The following is a 22,230-nucleotide window of genomic DNA, read 5'->3' on the forward strand; positions in this document are numbered from 1 at the left end:
TTGGGATTTGGGTAGAAACGGGTATTTTGTGCTCTCTGATGGACAAATATTGGTGCTGAAATGTGGAAGAAGCTTTCTTCAAATCACACTTGTGTCTCTGGAGCATCCTTAATGTGATGAAATACAGTTTAAACATGTGATAAGAATATATTGCTAGGCAGGCTTCACATTTAGACATGAAGTCAACATATTCAGATGCTATCAGATTAATAGAAAGAAGTGCATGTCTTAAAATGGCTATAAGAACCTTATTTCCCAGGTCAGTGAGAATAATTTCAATCAACTAACAAAAAGTTGTTGCATCTTAAACATAGACATGATAGGGAAGATAGCTGCATTAGAATTAGGTAAAGTTGGTGAAACGAGCTGATTTTCAATGAAAATATGCTGAAACATTCCCACTGTGGTGCTGCTGTTTTAAAATAAATAAGGAACATCATTCTTTTTAATATTTTAACCTATTTGCAGTTACATATGAGTTAAATCGGCAGAAAATGTCTCTGCAACAACAACGTAAAGCACATAAGATAACGCCTGGGAGCTGTCGTTGAAGGTAATTCACATTAAGTAGCAGTTTAGTTCTAATACCGATCATCACATATTCAATTTGTCTGATGAGATCTGATCGGTGCCGCTCACCACTGAAGGCCCTGAGGTGCTGCAGAATTTAGTGAAAGGTGGACTAGAGTCAATGGAGCCGAGGCTCAGCGGCTGACCAGGGGAATCCCTCTAGTCATTAATCATAGGAGTGGACAGCCGCAGACACGCTGCTCTGAGGTGGACAGGTCTGGGCCACTGGACTACAACATGTCCTTGACCTTATCTATGCTTTTATCAACTTTATTTTAGTGTTTTGTCTTTGCTTACCGTTGTTTCTAACACTCTTTCTTGTAGTGTTTTCTTGCTTTTTATTGCATTTACATGGAAGAAATGTGTTGATCAATCTTGAATGATTAAGTGCTAATAGAAGACAGGTGTTCCTCCTGCAGATAGGACCCTGTATAGCAGAGGGCAGTGTCCCAATTTAGCCTTTCAGCTGTTATTGGCCCTTAAATCAGAGTGAGCCCTAAAGCAATGTTGTTCCAAGATTGGGTCACGACCTCAAGGTGGAAGATTTATTTGGATTATTTCAGGAGGGTTTGGTATCTGAAGCTAAATAACAGTTTTTAGGTTGTCAAAAGCAGAGAGTCCGATATTGACGACTGAGTTTTTAGCTTTAAAAATGCCAAGAACCTCCTGTGCTTTCAACGTTCTCTGTCCAATGCTCTCCTGTTATCTTTCCATGTTTCAGGAATGTTTATTCAAAGCCTGATGGAACCGGAAGCCCCCACACTCGAACTGTTAAAGCTCAGCCTTCTGTCTAAGCATAAAGCCTCTTTGGCAAATAAAGAAGATGAATGTGTACAAATCTGAAAGCAAACAGCCGAGATTGTCAGCACCGCGGGAACACGATAGGAGCCAAGTGAATGATGATGTCGCTTAGCTCACTGACAGAACAGTAAGTGGGCTTTAGACGGCTGCTTTCAGATTCTCCTCCTCTCCCTCTCCCTCTTCCTCTTCCTCTTCTTCTCCAGGGACGGAGCCTTCGTCCAGAGCCATTTTTCAGCCAATTTATTTCTTGATGTGGTCTAACCTGGGGCATCTCCCGCTGGGGAGGCTTTATGTGGTGATTAATGACGGGTATTTAGCCCAGGTACCTGGGGGACCTGGAGCCCATCTGCACAACACTGACAGGTACAACACTGCACTCCAGGACCAGACAGGACAGGACAGGCCTGCAGCAGACTGGAGACTGGCAGACAGGTGTGATGGGTGTCACCGTGCCACCACCGACTACTGTTCCATGCAGTTTATTACTTTTGCCAAGGCGTTACTGCCTTGTTGAACCAACTAGAGTTTAAGCTTTGCAGAATTCCAACTACCAACTCTTTCTGTTTTTCAAATAGCTTCCAGAGCATCACATGAAAGAGCAAGAGGACCCACCGGCTGAGGCCAGATGATTTAGACATCTATTATACGCTTGAACGCCTTGTCTTCTTCACTCCATCATAGAGCATCCCTCAGCAGAACAGGCCCAGATGCCAGAAGGACCCTAATGAGATTAGGCTGCAGACAGGTTGGTGGCCAGTAGCTGTCACAACTACTCTGTCTATGTGTGGAGAGATTTATGGGTGTGCGTTTGCATGAAGGCATACTTCACGTTACTGCATGTATGTGATACACGAGTCAGTGTGCGCAAGCTGCCACTTTGATGGTGATTAATGAGCGAGGTAATCCATAGTCTCGTTCTGCCAGTGATAGACACATCAGTAGACCCCCAGAGCCTGACGAACAGACTGTGCAGCTCCATCACTCAAACACACACATGCAGGTAACGCAAATAACGCAGGAAAAATGTTGTTTACTTTGTGACAGCCTCTTGGTTGTTTTCCAGTTTATTATTATTGGATCAGAAAAAGCATATTAATCCAAGAGAATCAATGATTTATCTGAACCAGCTAGGTTTACTTTTCCTTTTAGTCATGACTTGATCCTACATTAATGTACATACACCTCAACGCTACGTCTGGTAATACAATACTAACGAAGGCTGTCCATAAAGCCACAGTCTGCATGCACAATGCTTGAAACCCTGTGGCCCCAGACTCCTTTGAAGCCCACTGAGATCAAAAAGCAATGCTCCATGGAGCACAGACTAGGTGAGGAGTATGGGCAGAACAAGAGACGAATGGTTGGGAGCAAGGAGGGAGGGATGGAGGACAATGCCTGCAGGACAGGGCTGCTGACTTCCGAAGATAAAATCATATTTCGAGGGCAGGCGTCCAAAACTCCCCGTCTGCCTCCGTCTCCCCTCCTGCCTTCCCTCCTTTCTTCTCTGAATATGGACAATGACTGTTTGCGTTTACAGAACCATAAATCAGAGGTGCCCATTGCCACAGAGCAGCTGGCACGTTTGCCAATAATTATAATTATTAATCATGCTGATTTCACGGTCTTCAGCGGAGCGGCGGGAGACTGCACGGGACAGGGTGCGGCTGGCGCCTCCGGGACCGCAAGGCAGGCTGGGAAGGGAAGGAGAGCGGCGAAGGAGGAGGAGGAGAGCGCTGACAGAAAGCAGTACAATATCAGTGGAGAGGAACAAAATTTAGTTGGGATAAACTGTATTTTCTTAAAATAGTTTACCCATTATCTTTAAAACACATGAAACAATCAGACATTTAAACATCTTTTTACATAAAAGTGAAAACTCTTCCAGCTGTAATTATGACGGAAACAAAGGAAGAAGTCCCAGTACACATTGGGAGGTTGTTGGGGTGGATGGGTGGGACAACAAAGCATCACACTTTCACACAGGAGACTGCTGCTCAGGGTTTCCAACTGACATAAAATCAACTGTTCCTTTACAGTAGGTGAGGTTATTACTGTACCCATGATAGAAAAGGTGTTCTAACCTTCAAAAAGTTGTGTTTCTAACCAAGATGTTTGTGAAAATTCATGTCACCTAAAGCATCCATTGGTGTTTCTAAAATTTAATGTTATTACTGTATCCATGGTGGAAATGATCCCCTAATCTTAACAAAGAACTTGTTTCAAACCCAAAACTTAAACAAGGTGACCGTGGTGACTTTAAATCTGAAGACGTTGTTTTTAAAGCTATTATTACCATATCTATGATGGAAATGATTCCCTAACCCTTTAAAAGTCTTGCTTTAACTGTTTATTTGTAAAAAAAAAACAAAAAACAAAAACAAAAACATGTCACCTGAGGCATCTGATGAGAAACGAAAGTGTTTATTGCATGAAAGTTAAAGTTTAAAACCCTAGAGTTATTATTGTATCAGTGAAGGAAAAGGTTCCCTAATCCTTAAAAAGTCTTGTTTCAAACTGAAAACTTAACCAAGGCTCGGACATCAGATCAGAAAATAACAATATTTGTTATTTCAGACTGAATGAGATGCTGTTTTTAAAACTATAGTCTGGAATCTTTCCCTCACACAGCTCCTGTTTCCTTCGTTGTGCAGGAGCATAAAGCTTCAGGTGATCATTCCAAACATCAAGCCTCTGGAGGACTTGTGTTTAACTACTCGCATTCATTCCAGCAGCTGTTGCCAGCTCCCTCCTCCTACTCAGGCCCTCTGCTAACCAGCTGCCTTGCAGAGCCCAGTAAAGCATGGTGAGGAACTGCCAGCTTGTGTCATCTGCCTTTCACTTCTACAATACTGTAAATACGAGGACGACTGCATAATTAGATGTTAACTAGTGGAATATGATGTTTTCCTTGTTAAAGTGTGTGTGCCTTGGGAAGCTGCCCGTGTCTGTTTCTAAACTTGAATACATTTGTGTGTGAACATACGTGCTGCTGTGTGTGCACCTGTTGTCGTACTGTACGTATCCATCGACGCGCTTCCATTTAAAGTATATATATGGTTGGACAGATGGTCGCTGCATGTGTGTGATCAGCAGAGACCTGAACCCAGTTTATCCTTATTGCCAGTGCAAACCTGAGCAATACCTGGAGACATGTCTGAGCTGGCACCAACGCACACTGAACAGATGTGTTGTTCAAATATGGACACACACAGCAGCTCGGACATCTTCTTTAAAAGGTGGTGTCACTGCGTTCAACAGGTTTAATGTTTTTCATGTTTAAATTTATACTTGACGTCACTTTTTCAGCTGGAACATATAGTTTCATGGCAGAGAAGGTCACCAAATAGAGCATCTTGGTGATTTGGAGACACATCGAAAATATAAAAAGCATTTTTCAAGCGCTAATTATGTGGGCATGTGTTAACTGTGTACTGTCCACATATATATATATATATATATATATATATATATATATATATATATATATATATATATATATATATATATATATATATATATATATATATATATATGGATCAGAAAAAGCATATTAATCCAAGAGAATCAATGATTTATCTGAACCAGCTAGGTTTACTTTTCCTTTTAGTCATGACTTGATCCTACATTAATGTACATACACCTCAACGCTACGTCTGGTAATACAATACTAACGAAGGCTGTCCATAAAGCCACAGTCTGCATGCACAATGCTTGAAACCCTGTGGCCCCAGACTCCTTTGAAGCCCACTGAGATCAAAAAGCAATGCTCCATGGAGCACAGACTAGGTGAGGAGTATGGGCAGAACAAGAGACGAATGGTTGGGAGCAAGGAGGGAGGGATGGAGGACAATGCCTGCAGGACAGGGCTGCTGACTTCCGAAGATAAAATCATATTTCGAGGGCAGGCGTCCAAAACTCCCCGTCTGCCTCCGTCTCCCCTCCTGCCTTCCCTCCTTTCTTCTCTGAATATGGACAATGACTGTTTGCGTTTACAGAACCATAAATCAGAGGTGCCCATTGCCACAGAGCAGCTGGCACGTTTGCCAATAATTATAATTATTAATCATGCTGATTTCACGGTCTTCAGCGGAGCGGCGGGAGACTGCACGGGACAGGGTGCGGCTGGCGCCTCCGGGACCGCAAGGCAGGCTGGGAAGGGAAGGAGAGCGGCGAAGGAGGAGGAGGAGAGCGCTGACAGAAAGCAGTACAATATCAGTGGAGAGGAACAAAATTTAGAGTTGGGATAAACTGTATTTTCTTAAAATAGTTTACCCATTATCTTTAAAACACATGAAACAATCAGACATTTAAACATCTTTTTACATAAAAGTGAAAACTCTTCCAGCTGTAATTATGACGGAAACAAAGGAAGAAGTCCCAGTACACATTGGGAGGTTGTTGGGGTGGATGGGTGGGACAACAAAGCATCACACTTTCACACAGGAGACTGCTGCTCAGTGTTTCCAACTGACATAAAATCAACTGTTCCTTTACAGTAGGTGAGGTTATTACTGTACCCATGATAGAAAAGGTGTTCTAACCTTCAAAAAGTTGTTTCTAACCAAGATGTTTGTGAAAATTCATGTCACCTAAAGCATCCATTGGTGTTTCTAAAATTTAATGTTATTACTGTATCCATGGTGGAAATGATCCCCTAATCTTAACAAAGAACTTGTTTCAAACCCAAAACTTAAACAAGGTGACCGTGGTGACTTTAAATCTGAAGACGTTGTTTTTAAAGCTATTATTACCATATCTATGATGGAAATGATTCCCTAACCCTTTAAAAGTCTTGCTTTAACTGTTTATTTGTAAAAAAAAAACAAAACAAAAACAAAAACATGTCACCTGAGGCATCTGATGAGAAACGAAAGTGTTTATTGCATGAAAGTTAAAGTTTAAAACCCTAGAGTTATTATTGTATCAGTGAAGGAAAAGGTTCCCTAATCCTTAAAAAGTCTTGTTTCAAACTGAAAACTTAACCAAGGCTCGGACATCAGATCAGAAAATAACAATATTTGTTATTTCAGACTGAATGAGATGCTGTTTTTAAAACTATAGTCTGGAATCTTTCCCTTCACACAGCTCCTGTTTCCTTCATTGTGCAGGAGCATAAAGCTTCAGGTGATCATTCCAAACATCAAGCCTCTGGAGGACTTGTGTTTAACTACTCGCATTCATTCCAGCAGCTGTTGCCAGCTCCCTCCTCCTACTCAGGCCCTCTGCTAACCAGCTGCCTTGCAGAGCCCAGTAAAGCATGGTGAGGAACTGCCAGCTTGTGTCATCTGCCTTTCACTTCTACAATACTGTAAATACGAGGACGACTGCATAATTAGATGTTAACTAGTGGAATATGATGTTTTCCTTGTTAAAGTGTGTGTGCCTTGGGAAGCTGCCCGTGTCTGTTTCTAAACTTGAATACATTTGTGTGTGAACATACGTGCTGCTGTGTGTGCACCTGTTGTCGTACTGTACGTATCCATCGACGCGCTTCCATTTAAAGTATATATATGGTTGGACAGATGGTCGCTGCATGTGTGTGATCAGCAGAGACCTGAACCCAGTTTATCCTTATTGCCAGTGCAAACCTGAGCAATACCTGGAGACATGTCTGAGCTGGCACCAACGCACACTGAACAGATGTGTTGTTCAAATATGGACACACACAGCAGCTCGGACATCTTCTTTAAAAGGTGGTGTCACTGCGTTCAACAGGTTTAATGTTTTTCATGTTTAAATTTATACTTGACGTCACTTTTTCAGCTGGAACATATAGTTTCATGGCAGAGAAGGTCACCAAATAGAGCATCTTGGTGATTTGGAGACACATCGAAAATATAAAAAGCATTTTTCAAGCGCTAATTATGTGGGCATGTGTTAACTGTGTACTGTCCACATATATATATATATATATATATATATATATATATATATATATATATATATATATATATATATATATATATATATATATATATATATATATACATATATATATATATATATACATATATATATATATATATATACATATATATATATATACATATATATATATATATACATATATATATATATATATATATATACATATATATATACATATATATATATGACAACCTGTGCAGAGCCAGCGGAACGTTATCACAGTAGCCTCACAGTAACAGAACCAACTTTCTGTGTGTGTTTGTATGCTGGCACTGTTTAATCTCACTCTGTCCTCCTCTCTCTGTCACTGCAGGAGGTGGGAAAATTGACAGCAGGTTTGATGGATGACCTCCAAGTCAACTCTCCTTCTCCGTCTCCTCCCCTCTCCGTCCTTCCTTCTCCTCCTCTCTCCTCTGGCTCTCCTTATCCCCTCCATGCATAACACAGCCTCCCCTGGGCAGGCCTTGGACAGGGGGGCTGGTCTGGGAGGCCAGACCCAGAAACAAAGCTCCCTGTGCCATTCGAATGCCCTCCCCCCGGGCCCCGGTCCTCCAGGGAGAGTGCTCTCTGCTGGGCCAGGGCTGTTAATAAGCTGCTAATGAGGAAACAGACCTCTATTCTCTGCTAACATCAAGACAGATGGATGCACACGACATGTTTGTTTAAAACTTCCTCCTGATATGATGGATTAGAAGGAGAAAGGCTCCGATAGGTACTGGTGGAATGATTCGGAGGCCTGTGATTGGCAGGGAGTTTTATGTCAAGATAATTATTTAATTGCCCTTATATTTAAGATATAAATAAGCATTGTTTTCATGTAGTTGCTAACTGCTGTCAGATTTTCTCCTTTTTTTCAGTACTTAATGACACTGAATAGAACCGGGGCTACTTTTCCTTGCGGAGAATGTAGGACAAAACTTTTATTAGCACCGTCTCAATGTTTAATTTTAGTATTTTGTAATATTTATTGTGTGTAATTCTGGTTTTCTACCTCAGATTGTCACCAGTATTACCTAATAGTTTTGTAGGCTAGTCTTATTCTAGCTAGCTTGTTTTTATTTATGTAATAAGTCATACTCCTATCTTATTGCTTTCCTATTCCTTTTGGAAGAATAATGTTTTTATGCTATCGTCCATTTTTTATGCTACCAAACATTAGCTATAAAAGCAACAAAATCCAGCAATATCTGAGGAGAATGTATGTGTACTTGTTTGTTACCTTGTTATACCTTGTTATTTTACACTTTGTTTTCTTACAGGTTAGGTTGAAGCATTCAAAAGAGCTGAAATGTGAGTATTTTTATTACAGATAATTAGGATTCAAATATGAGGGCTGCTTTGTGAAAACCAGCATGTTAACGGCTACCACCGATTTAGTGACATTTCTGGAGCTTTCAGTCATATCACTTGATCATATGCAGCAGATGGAGAGGACGCAGTTGTCAAAAAGTTGAAGATGTAAAAAAAAAAAAAAAAAAAATTAACACAAGTGGAAATTTGAACATGTAGCCTGCTGATGAAGACCATGATTAAAAGCTCCAGAAAAGCTACTAAATTGAGCTTGAATACAGTATTTTGCTTGAAAAAGAATGTTTAGTTGAAAAAGAAATGACTATTGAAAGCATTGTACTCAGTGAGAGAAATTAGTAAGTTATTTATGGGATCTGTCAGTTCAGGCATTAGTGGCGTATATATGTTCGATCATGTGACCTAAATTTTACGGAAAAGCTCAAACATCCAAAACAAAGGGAAGAGTGAAGAGACAGAAGTTAGAAAATGTTATCAGTGGCAAAATGCGATGTATGCGAAGGAGTACAATATCACTGGAGAGGAACAAAATTTAAAGTTTGGATAAACTGTCTTTTCTTAAAATAGTTTTCCCATTGTCTTTCAAAAAACATGAAGCAATCAGACATTTATACATCTTTTTACATAAAAGTGAAAACTCTTCCAGCTGTAATTATGACGGGAATAAAGGAAGAAGTCACAGTACACATTGGGAGGTAGTTGGGGTGGATGGATGGGACAACAAAGATTCACACTTTCACACAGGAGACTGCTGCTCAGTGTTTCCAACTGACAGATAATCAACTGTTCCTTTACAGTAGGTGTGGTTATTACTGTAACCATGATAGGAAAGGTGTTCTGTCAAAAAGTTGTGTTTAAAACCCAAAACCTTACCAAGATGTTTGTGAAAATTCATGTCACCTGAGGCATCCGATCAGAAAAAAGCAATATTTTTTGCTTGAAAGTTTTTCATTCTGATGGAGCTCTTGTTTTTATTACTGTATCCATGATGGAAAAGGTTTCATAACCCTTAAAAAGTTTGTTTTAAACCCAAAATTTAACCAAGATGTTTGTGAGAATTCATGTCACCTGAGGCATCCCATCAGAAAATAACAATGTTGTGTCTTAATTAAGCAAGCTTTTCTCTGTGACTAAATGTTGTGAGACTATTGTGAATTACTGCATATATTACTTAACAAGTCATGTCTGTTTTCTCCATCAACCACTTTCTCCTCACCTCTCGCCTCCTTTCTCCCAGCCTGCTGGAGGAAGCGACACGCTGTAATCTCTGCAGGCCAGATGTGATCCAAAGAGGCGACTGATGGCATTAAAGACACCAACAGGACTAGGAAGTGTGCCTTTTCAAACTCTGCATTGTCTGCTTTGGTCCATCAGTGCAACAGGAGGACTGACAGGAGGTCTGCACTCAAGTGCCACGCTCGCATTGAAACTCCATCCTCTCTGTGTCTCGACAGGAGGCCCATGCAGTGCTGTCTGTGCCAGGCAGGCAGCCCGGCTGTATCTAGCGGTTGGAGGCATAACAGACAGGTATTGATATGGATTTCTCTCCAGTAGGCCCCAGCAGAGAGCCCGGGGACTGTTAATAGGCCTCTAACGGGATGACCAGCCCGCGGACGGCCCCCGCCGACCCCCCAGCACTCGTGGAGAAGGGGAGATGATAACAGATGGAAGGGGGAAAGGCGCTCTTCCTGTTTGACAGGCAGAGGGAGAAAGCTGGGGATGGTCGGGGGGTGGAGAGGGGCTGAGTGACAGCTCTTGGTGGGGCATCAGAAAGCGACAGTGTCTTGGTGTGTTCGTTGAGGGCAACTTTTCCTCTCAGCAGCATTGTATTCAGTTTCTTGCTTTCGTGTTCTCTCTTTGACTCATTTTACGCTTTAAAATGATTATTGTCACACCTGTATGCTGAGGCACAACTAGGCAGAGTTCAAGTCGAGCTACACTGGTTTTACCTTTTGTGGTTGTGGGTCCAGGTACCCAGCTGAACTGGGTCACTTGAGGCTGAGCGTTGGCACACTCAGCTGGCAGCTACTCCCCAAAAGTGAGTCAACTCTGGCCTGGTAGTGGTTGTTAGATTTGGCTAGGCTTTGGTTGCGTGGATTTTAGCCAGTGGGCAGAGAATTGGAAAACTTGTGTGGTGGTGACTTTAGTACAGACCTGGTTCAGTTTACTCTGGCTGATTCGGGGCCATCATTCATACTGTACCTGGCCATTTTAACATGAGGACATGCTAGTTGTGGCTTCAGACTAACAGTTTGAAAAGTAATCTATGGGAGTATGGAGTTATAAAGTCATGAAGATCCCCACTTGAGATTGGAGGCTAATACTTTACTGGCATAATACACCCAAATCTGTGACTGAGCTGTTAGTGGTCAACTTCCATTGTGAGTTAAGTTGTTGCCAAGACAGAAGAATGGGTGGATTAACAAATGCTCCAAATTAGACTCTAACTTTCTCTATAGTCTCCCATTAAGCCTCTTCATTCAGAATAAACTCAATTGTATGTATTGCATTGGCCCAAAAAACGGTGATGAAGTGTTGTGCCCTGCTACCCGACTGCAACAGGGTTGTGGATGGCTTGGCATTTCTCCCTGGTGGTAGTTAGTGTCATGGTTACCAGCTGCTAGATTCCAGTGCAGCATCCAGTAGCTATTAGCACAGCATCTGCTGCTGCTGACATTTTCAATATAGCAAATCAGAGCACTGCTGCTTTTATGACATTATGTACTAGAGAGAAAGATGTCTGCACAAAGCTACATTAACTTCTTCTTGCAGAGTGTGTTTTATCACATCTTTATGTTGAGACTTGCAGGGATTCGGCTTTAACTTCAGACCAATGCACAGCTGAATGACAAGCTTCATACCCACCTTGTAGCTGTTTCTAGTTGAACCATGAATAGGTTTTACGCTTTTTCCTCTCACACATGCTACTGTGCAATATCTGTTGATTACAACTATGACATCATTCTTTATTTTTCTACTTAAAATGTAATCAAATAGACCGCCTAGGCTAAGCGAAACGATAAAATTAACAAAAGATGAGTTACAAGATTCAGGCTCTCACCAGTAAATCACAACATATTAGTTCAAATCGGAAACTATCAGCAAACATGATATCAGCAGCTATTATTGTCCTCATTAGAGTTAAAAAAAAAATGCCTTTAACCATAAGAAAAAGGATGATATTTACAAAATTGATGAAATCTGGTGCTCAAGAATCAAACAAAAGCAAGCAAAAATAATGAAAATAATAACAATGCAACTTAAGTTTAATTTGAGGAGATGAAAACATGTCATTTAAAAATAATCTTAAATAAACAACAGAAAACAAAATTTTTCTCTCATAATGTCATTTAACCAGGCCAGACTTTGATCTCTTCATCACAATGTGTTCGTAACCCGCTTTGTTTTACAGAACTTTGCCGTGATGCGCGATATAAATCTAGTTGTTCTTCAAAATATGTAGTAGTCAAGCATGAAATGACTCTCTGGTAGCAGAAGGGTTCCTCTCTCTCTCTCTCTCTCTCCACATTACACACAGACACACACACACACACACACACACACACACAGACACACACACACACACACACACGCACACATCAGACCTTTAAAACAGTTTGTCTGAAACCTCACGATTATACGGAGACACGTAAGATTCAAATATTACAGATGTTCAACAAGGTTTAATGACGTGTATGAATTTCAAGATTATCGGTTTCATCACAGCTCTCCCTACTGCGCACACACACACACACACACACGCGCACACACACACACACACACACACCCACATACACACACACACACACACACACAGTAGACACACTTCCCCCAGCATATCACTGTGTCCTGTCTGATTGGGTGAGGTCTCAGGGGAGTCATTAAGTACAAAGCATTAACATCTGCCAGACATTACCGAGCCAGAGCAGTTGTGATTTGTCCATATGATGACTCTGGCCCATACAGCCGTTGTTTGTGTGTCTGTGTGTGTTTTTGTCCTTGTGTGTGTGTGTGTGTGTGTGTGTGTGTGTGTGTGTGTGTGTGTGTGTGTGTGTGCGCCTGGCTGCCCACTGCTGCTGTCACTTCTGGTTTCACACCCATGATAATGCCTGTTTATAATTAGAGCTGTGCCTTCCTCGTGTGTTTCCCTTCTCCTTCGTCCGGCGTCGCGTTCACGCCGCTGAGTTCTGCCAAGAGAAGCTGCTGCAGTCCGACTGTCTTCACAGCATCGTGGTGAGATCAGTTTTGCTCTGTGATCTCCTCAATTTCTCCTAAATTTGCCTTACTTTGAGTAGCATTTGAGGCTTTATTCGGATCATCTGGCACAATGACAAAAACTCAGATTTTTACGTGAGTTGGTTTTTTTTTATGCAGCAAAGAGAGAAACACTCACCTGAAGAGCTAACTTACATGGGTGTTGCATTGTAGATACAGTCTTAAACGTGTTTTTGCTACTAAAAAACACAAGAACATTAAGTGACACATTTTTTATCCAAAGATTCTGAAAACTTGCACACGTTCAAACAAAGCACACAGTGATCTTCCTCTCCACCAACAACCACCTCGTCCAGAACATCAGAATGTGTTGATGCATTATTTACATGTTTGTTTGTTCTCCAACAAGCTGTCTGGGTGTTGTTAACGTTGATATTGATCAAAATCACCAACTGTGACGGAGTCCGCCTGGCAGCGCCATCAGTGAGGTCCGAGCGTGCCAGCTGAATCCAGGCCAGAGGGAGGAGGCTAATGTCTGCTTTAGCATCACCGCCAGCTCACACAGAGGGTTAGGTAGCGGGCTAACGCCTGGGTTAACCGCACTGCCAGATCGAATAGTCAGACCTGAGGAAACGTGATGAGAAGGTTTGCAAGTTTAAAGGTGGTTGAGTTTCTCTGTTGAAGACCTTTGTAGATTTAACATCTGGTCAGAGTGGGGAGGTGTAATGTATACGTTTCTTCTGCTGCCAACCAGCGGATGATAGACGAAGAGGTCAGACTGGCTGTAGGGTGTAAACGTGGGCTGATGCCAAGCCACGTACCTCGAGTTGGAGGGGTGTAATGTCTGTCTTTACGGCACTGCCAGCAGAGATGTTTGTGCAATTCCCAGAGGTCAGTTTGAGTCGTTCTTGTTTGAGCTCAGATGAAACAGAAAGAAAAGCCGAAACAAAGGTCACCTCAGTCCGAACAAGATCATACAGCCAGTCGTTCCCTTTGAATCCAGAGTTCTCTTTTGTGTAAGACCGTGTAGAAATTAATGAAATTATGCTATTTGTGAGGTGAAATTTAGAAACAGTTACAACAAATATCTTTATTGATAGAACAAATTAGATTTTCTGATTGATTGGCCATAGTAACAATATGGCTTCCACTACCTTACCAGTTTCCTGTGACTGGTGAACCTGACAACAAATAAACACCAGTTTTCTTTTCAGCTGAGGCGCAAAATTAAAAATTAAATCATTTAGCGCCTTTTCACCCCAGCTAGGCTCCACAAAGCACTTAGCAATGTATTTCTCACTCTAGTGGCGACAGAGCTGCTGGCCTGCCATCAGGAACACCCAAAACACCCTCAAAAACACAGGTCTGTTAATGTGCAGCTGCACTCCAGGTACCCAGTATATTCATTTGAAAATCACATTATAACTGATGTTTGTTACAGTGGAGAATACATGCAAATTAATAATCACAATATTGCAATATTAATTTTTCTTGTATATCATTCATCCCTAATTTGAATTCTCAACATATATAGTTGATTTGCCACTTTTTATAACTCAGCATAGTTACACCGCCATAAATCAACAAAAAGTAAAGTTGAATTTCTTTGATTTTTTTTTTTTTTTTTAAAGAAATCATTGTCTATGTTGTCTTGTTTCATTCGAGCAGCAGTTTAAAAAACCCTGAAATATTAATTTTATCCTCATAGAAGACTGAAAAGACGATATTCACATTTCAGATGAGATTTTTTTTGTTGCTGTTTTTGTTTTTAAAAAGGTTAACCCTCTTCACTCCAGTTTGTTTCATTTTTACCCACTGTCAACTAGTTGGGGTTCAGTGCCCCATCTCAAGGACACTTGGGCATGTGGAGAATCGAACCTCAGCCACAGACGCTGTAGGAGCCAGGGTAGATGTTTCCCACTGCTTCCCTGCTGAACTTGCTGTGGCTTCATATTTTTTGTTCAGACCACAGAGAGGAATCTAACTTTTTATCTGACTCTGGACAACAAAGCAAATGTCTGATTTAACTTTGACTTTTGACTTATTTAAGTTACAAAAAGTGGTTCAAGTCCCTCTTTGGTCGCTGATTAAACCTCTAAAGACTAATCTCTGTGTTCAAAGTTCCATGTTCATGTTAAATGTACCTATCTATCTCAAAATGACTTATATGTACCTCTTCACTGTTGCTTCCTCTAGAATGAGCAGATTGACAAAGTCCCGGCCTCTTTTCGTCTTTGCTGCAGCTTGAGCACACCGACTCATCTACGACTCTGCTCAGACACTGTAAAACTACTCTACGCTACGACATGGCAGGTATTTTGGAGTAATTCAGCCGTACATATTTAAACCAGACACCGATTCTGAAGAGGAATAATGATACAGAAAGTCTCACCCTGCAACTTAACAGGATTGTTTCTTTAGGTTTGTTATGTATGAACCCCCAGACATATGAATCCTTGTTTTTGAGGCTGTCATTGGCACATTGTAGTTTCCATGTTATTCTCTGCATATTTACACTCATGATATGTCTTTCACCATATAAAAGCAACATAAATGAAGTCTTTAAAACATTATGCTCTGGGTGTTTGTAGACATGAGTCAAAGCAGTTTATTGACTGTTTTAACTGCAGTGTATTTAAACGCACATATATCTCACCATGTTCACTGTATGTATACTGGCTTTATTTTTTAAGATAATTTCCACTAACAGTTATGGCAACACGTGATGCACCATCAGTAGCTAGATGGCGCACTGACACTAGTCAAAAAGTCTGAAACGTCGGACACTTCCTTAATGGTCGCCATCTTTGCTTTGCAGCCCAGTGGAACAAACCATCAATCTACTTTTCAAACGTGAAAATGGTGTTGAGGAAACTGCAGCTGTTGTAATGATGGGTAAAATACGCTGTTTATGATTTTGATAAAATCCCTAAATTTGTCTTTACTTCCCCGTTCATGCTGGACAACTCAACATTGGGTTTTAATCTTATACTGTTCTTTAAAATGGTGGTTTGGTCCTTTTTCAGAGGTTTAAAATGCATTTGACCTCAAAATCTTAACTCAAGGTGTTTTTGAAGCATTGTCCTTAGATGGCATTTACTTGCTCAGTTGTTACGGAAGTCTGTCAACGGGTTTCTGAATTCAATGAACTAGTACGACAGGGCAAATATGTTGCCAGTTACCTAAACTAAACTTGAACTGAAAAGTATTTCCAACATGGAAATAATATCCATTTACAATGGGGTTAGCATTGTGTATGGTATGTAATATTTAAAGTTGTACTTGTCATCACAAAATGTTTAATACTGGTGTCGGACAGAAACAGTCACCGTATGTTTAGTTGGTTAATTTGGAAGTCTGTAATGATTCTGTACCACACCAGCAGATATTTTGGCGACTGATAAACTAAGGTTTCTGTTTCTTCTGGTCAGGGTACAACTTGTTGTGTTCAGCTTGAGACAACGCTACGCTGTCAAAATTCACACAGGATACAAGTAAGTATTTAGTTTACCACTCATGTCTACAATTTCATATCAAAGTTTAATAAGTTTAGCACAAGCTGAAAACTGATTAGGAAGAGATTCATAAGTTTATTAGTCTCATTTATGAAGCAGTTTCCTGAAAATAAGTCATTTATTCAAGTATATTAACTGGCCATCTTGATTTAACCCTTTGATGCACAACCTGGGTCAAAAGTGGCCCAAATTCAATAGAAAATGGGTATCTCTTGACCCGCGTTGTGCATCAAAGGGTTAAGAATCACTCCATCCATTAGTGTTTTTACAGCCCATCTATTAAATAGTCGTTTCCTCTTGTTTCCATTTTTGTGCTAACAACAGTAGTAGTGGTCAGTTGTTTATACATCAAATCACTTTTAGAGGAAAACAATGGTTAAGGCTGCACAGTGTTTTCAGTTTAGCTGAGCTTAGTGTGTGTGTTATATAAGTCGGGTTAAACATACAGAACTCAGGTCCTTTTACGAAATAAGGTTCCACTTTCTACAGCTCTGAGGTCAATCAACAGATTGTCGACTTACAACTTCTGATATGGTTAGAGGATTTTATTAATTCCAACTAGCTGAACCATTTGAAATTATCCATTAGAAATAAGAGTTTTGTGTTTGCTGTCAGACCATATGTAAGCTAGACAAATTCTGCATTTGTCCCTATTGCAATAGAGATAAAATTTGCAACCACCTCCAAGTGGTTTTGTGTTTTTTTTGGTTTTTTTTTAGTGTGAAGCGTTATTGTATGTTGTTCCATGAAACATCTTGTATTTGATTTTTGCTCTTTGTTTTTGTGCTCCAGGTCCAGTGAATGCAGCCGACTGTCAAACTGCAACGATTCCACCAGAAAATCTGCTATTCCTCCTCCAGAAAGTAAGTCAAACGCATGTAAAGCAGCTCATTATCTACTATATTTTATCTCCTATACAACTAAACTACGTTCTCAACTACGGTTTGGAGCAAACATTTCTTTCTGTGGAATTATGTTTGTTACATTTCAAGTCAACATATTGTTGTCACTTATTTTGTTGTTTCGCTGTCGCTGTTTTTCAGCGAATGAATACTAAATTAGATGGGGTGGGACTTGTCACCATGGTAACCTATAAAATAGAGGACGAGCTTCAAATATGCAGTGAGACGGTTGGATTTTAACCCAAAACTATGACATATTTTCTAACCCAAACTAAATAATTTTGGTGCCTAACATTAACCAAGTGTCTAACATGTTAAAGCATGATATTTTTAAAATGTAACCACGTAGTTTTGGTGCCTAAACCTACCCAGAAAGCAAGTGAAAACCAAAATTAGACAATGAGATAAAAGAAGTACGGTGTCTGGTTTATGCTTTCGTCAAACTAGTTGCCTTTCCAACCACGTCACAGCTCACAAATTACATTTTCTAGAAAACCAAATTACGAAAGTGGAGAGTGTAAAGTTAAAATTAAACCTCAACCTTAACTATTGGAAAAGACACAATTATGCTTTAAAGGTAGTAAAAATAAAAGAAAAGGCCACAAAACTGACCACAAGCAAACTTTCAAAAGTCGATAATGATTTGCACACAGTTTCTGTTTAATGAGCCCTGATAAAACACTATTTCATGATAATAGCACTTCTTCTCCACCTTTTCTTCTTGGTTTAAGACACCTTCCCACGTAGTATCACCTATGTAAACCTCCAGTGGCTGAATTCAGTCTCCCAGAACGTCAGAGGCTGTTTGAATGTGATTTCACAGAGGGCAAAGCCGATGTGAGATCTGTCAGCTTTATTGACCACAAACAACAAAGACGTCATGTTGCCTTCAAAACCTCAATAAAGAGAGAAAAAAAAACTTGGTCCTCACTCAAACTCCCTTAATTTTGGAACTTTTCAGTCCCCTGTTTTCATTTTGTTTTCAGTGGAGGAACATTATCAAACACATTTTTATTTCATTTTGGACTGGACCGTACAAAGAGGTAGTCTGATCTCTCTATTTGTGCTGTCTGTTCTTGGCTTCAGTCGTGGCTCGCTCTCCTCATGACCATGTTTCACTTTGTCGCCCGACTCCCCCCGCTGAGAGGAGACTGTCACCCAGCGCTGTGCCAGGCCCGGAGCTGGCAAACACACACTCACAAACACACACTATCTCCACTCTGTCTCCTATATTTTAGACAAAATAAAACCTCCTGCTCGGTTTTCCCCGTGTCATCGTGCTGAGAGACTCGTTCCTCTGGGCAGATTTGAAGCATGCGGTGGCCAGAGATTTAGATAGATATATCTCTCCCATTAACATCTGCTCCCCTGGCCTGCGACGCTCTTCTATCCAGAAGGCCGCCGCATACACACCCGCCCGCACGTACACATACTGTATGTACACGCTCACGTGCGCACACGCATACACTGCGGTTCATCCGCGGTTGACAATCAAGGACAGTTGGTTTTGAGCAGTGTCAGGACAGTTAGACTCTCACGGGGAGTCTCCAAACTACAGGCGACTGGCACGCAGACAAACACTCAGAGAGCACATTTACGGCCAAACACTGAACGCCATCTGTCAGTCACTGTAGGAGGATATTACTGCTGACACACACACACACACACTTTCTGTCTGGCTGAATCTGTATTTATCACACAGAATTTGCACCAAAACTGGCTTGTGTGTGGACCAGTGAAAGTGTGTAAACACAGCATGTCAGGAAGGTTGTCTGTGTGTCGTATTTCTTTATCTTACAGGCCCATAATTAATACTGTTGACAGCAATCCTGCTCACGTGGTGGTTTACTGGTGGAAGATTTTTAACTTTAGTAAAATAAGAACAGAAGTACTACAATTAAAAATGACTTTATTAGATGTAAAATCCTACATTCATATGAAATTAGTGTTGCTGCTACATGTATTCTGCATTTAAATGCTGCAGCTAGTCAACAAAAGAGGGAGATTTAAGCTCTTTTATTTTTAAGTGCTGTACTTTAATTGAGTACTCTCATTACCTGCTTCTTATGCATACTTTTACTACATTTCAACAACGACCAGTATTAGATTAATTGAGCTATTAAGCTGCAGAACAGTAAGTCAAATAGTAATAATAGATTGGAGTTAGTAACAAAAGGCAAATCAGACCCACCATAAACACTTTTTAACAGTATTTTTTAATACGTTTGTGTAATTGAGTGCTTTTTCATTGTTGTGTTCCTTTTTCTGTTTAGTTTAAGTGAAAAATCTCAAATTTTCTAGTTTAATTTAAGGCATCAAATCACATGTTTATGTGAAAATCTTATTTTGAAAATAAAACAGGCTAAAAGGCTAAAAATGTATTGTTTACGTTAAAACAATGTACTGAAGTAAAACTATACTGTCGTGTAGAATATAAATGAAGTACATTTAAATAAGTTTTTTTCAGAATTCATTTGTAGCAATCAATTGTGTGTAAAATCCTAATTTTTAAAATAAAACAGGCTGAAATACTTAAAATATAGCTTTTACCTCAAAAATGTGCTGAAGTAAAACTATACAGTTGTATAGAATACACATTAAAGTAAATCAGAGTTGCATTAAAGTCTAACACTTGAGGAAAGGTGTGTTATTTTACATACTGACATATTTTTAAAGGAGAAAAGTGACATGAATGGTGCTGGTGTCCCTCAAAGCACCGGTTCTTGTAAGTAAACAACATTTTTTTAAAAAATGACATGAAAAACTGAAATAAAGGCCTTTTACTTTTCAAAACTTGGGTTTATTTATGCCATTTTTTTTGGCTATAATTCTTCCATCCTCCTTTATTATGAACTAATTTATGTCTGAGTGGCTTCACTTGAAGTATAGTTTAATCTTGTACAGTAATAATTTTACAGATTTATTAGAGTCTCACCTTATTGAATTAACTTGATCTAGTTCTCATTGTGTTTTCGTGATAACAGATGACACAACCAGCCTGAAACAATAACACACACGCATGTCACTCCTCTCACTTCCCGCGACCCTGCGTGGACAAAGAGACGTGTCAACACCACTTCTATAACTGCACAATTAACATGCAAATGAGCTCCGTCGCTAATGGCGATGGGCAAAGCGCTCTTATGATGGAAATATGCTTTCTGTTTTGGCAGTATGGGTTAAACATTAGTCCGTGGAATCAGCTGAGGACGGGAAGGCAGAGGGCCGCGAGGCTTCCCTGAGGGCCGAGAGAGAGAGAGAGAGAGCGGGTGGGTGAGAGAGGTAGAGTCAGAGTGGGGATGGCCTCTGCACCTGCTTCACCCACCATAACACACACACAGAGCACGACCAGGCGCTTATAATCAGCCTCGTTCAGCCTGTCAGCCCGCTCAATAACTTATCCTCTCAACTGCTTTTGTTCTAGCAGCAGCTCGGGCTGATGCGGCCGCTGCCCCTTATTCAACTGAAATTCATTTTCAATTGCTGCCCTTGGGCTCCAGCCCTGCAGCAGATCGCTGACCGAAAGAGCAAACAAACCAGAAAACAGCACATGCAGCAATTTACGACGTTTACACAAACACTGTAGTTTAAAAAGCTTTAAATGCACCAGGGTCAGTATATAATCACAGGACGTTTTGTATCATAGCTGACATTTTTGCTGTTTTCAGGCCTAAAATCAACATGGCCGCCTGTAACCAAACACCACATGGCATTTTTACAGAAAGATTCTTCTACGATATTATATATATAATTGAGTAAAACTGAAATTGAAAGTTATTTGTAAAGATATTATAGTAAACCTGTTGACATGCCATAAATCCACAATTGACTCACACACTACTTTATATTAAATAAGTCAGAAAGCCTTGGAGTCTGGCCAGTCTTTTCTTCAGGAGGAAATGACATCATGTGCAGCAGGTCATGTGATCTGGAATTAACACACTTCCTTGAGAGGTGTTTTTGTAATGGGGAACTTAGTTGAAAGTGATTTCTCCGACACAGATGCATATAAAATTGATATATTGCCAAAAAAGAAATATTTGTCACGATTATTTCAACTTAATAAAAAGACCACAATCAAAACAATTTTTGAATCAACTCATTTTATTATTGTTTAGCTAATTAGAAGGTAGTTGGTATTAAATTCTGATGGTTATTTAGTTGACATTTTAGTGATATCCGGTTATTTTTTATTAATAAGTGATCGTTTCAATAATAAATAATTATGGAATTTGTAAAGACATGATCATAATGAACATAAAAAACAATAGTTTTTTACTTTTAATAAAAATGTATGCAAGATATGTCCCATGGACTTCAACGGTCCCTCAATTATATATTGTCCCACCAACAAACCCTCGTATCTGCATCTTTGTAAAACTAATATCTACGATGGAACTCGTGAACAGCTGTGGGTGTCCATTAATTAAAACAACTTTGCAGATTTCAGATGGGTTTTGGGAAAGGCAGCCCGGTCACGGGGCCACCAAGTGAGGCTGACAGCATTTGTTGCCTTGTTAGCATCCGTGTCCAAGAGTGAAATAAAGGGCCTTTTAGTGAGAGGCTGAACAAAAGCAGAGCTGCTCTAAGTGATAAACCTCGAGTGGCTCGCAGTAACAGGTGTGTGCTCTGTAAAGGACCGGCCGTTTGTCAGGCCACGTGAAAAGACAAGCTAATGGCCACAAGTCCGGCCAGCAGACACTCACTCTGTGGTTGGCTTTGCAATTATAGGTGCTATTTTGCACATTTAACTTTAGCATATATGTTCCTTTATACATTTTATCCATGTGTAATATGTCTCAGTTATTCTGTTGCTCACACATACTTTGATGCTTGTTTTCAAGTGGAAAAATGGCAAAATATCAGTTTAATTGCTTCTGATAAAACAAAAAGTTGCGAATCAACACTACATTTCCTCATCTAAATTTTCCTTTTGCTATTCACTTATTTCAGTCTTTAACATAATCCGTTATTTTTTTAAGTTTAGTTGG

This window comes from Amphiprion ocellaris, chromosome 16, assembly GCF_022539595.1.
Source record: "Amphiprion ocellaris isolate individual 3 ecotype Okinawa chromosome 16, ASM2253959v1, whole genome shotgun sequence".
Taxonomy (NCBI): Eukaryota; Metazoa; Chordata; class Actinopteri; family Pomacentridae; genus Amphiprion; species Amphiprion ocellaris.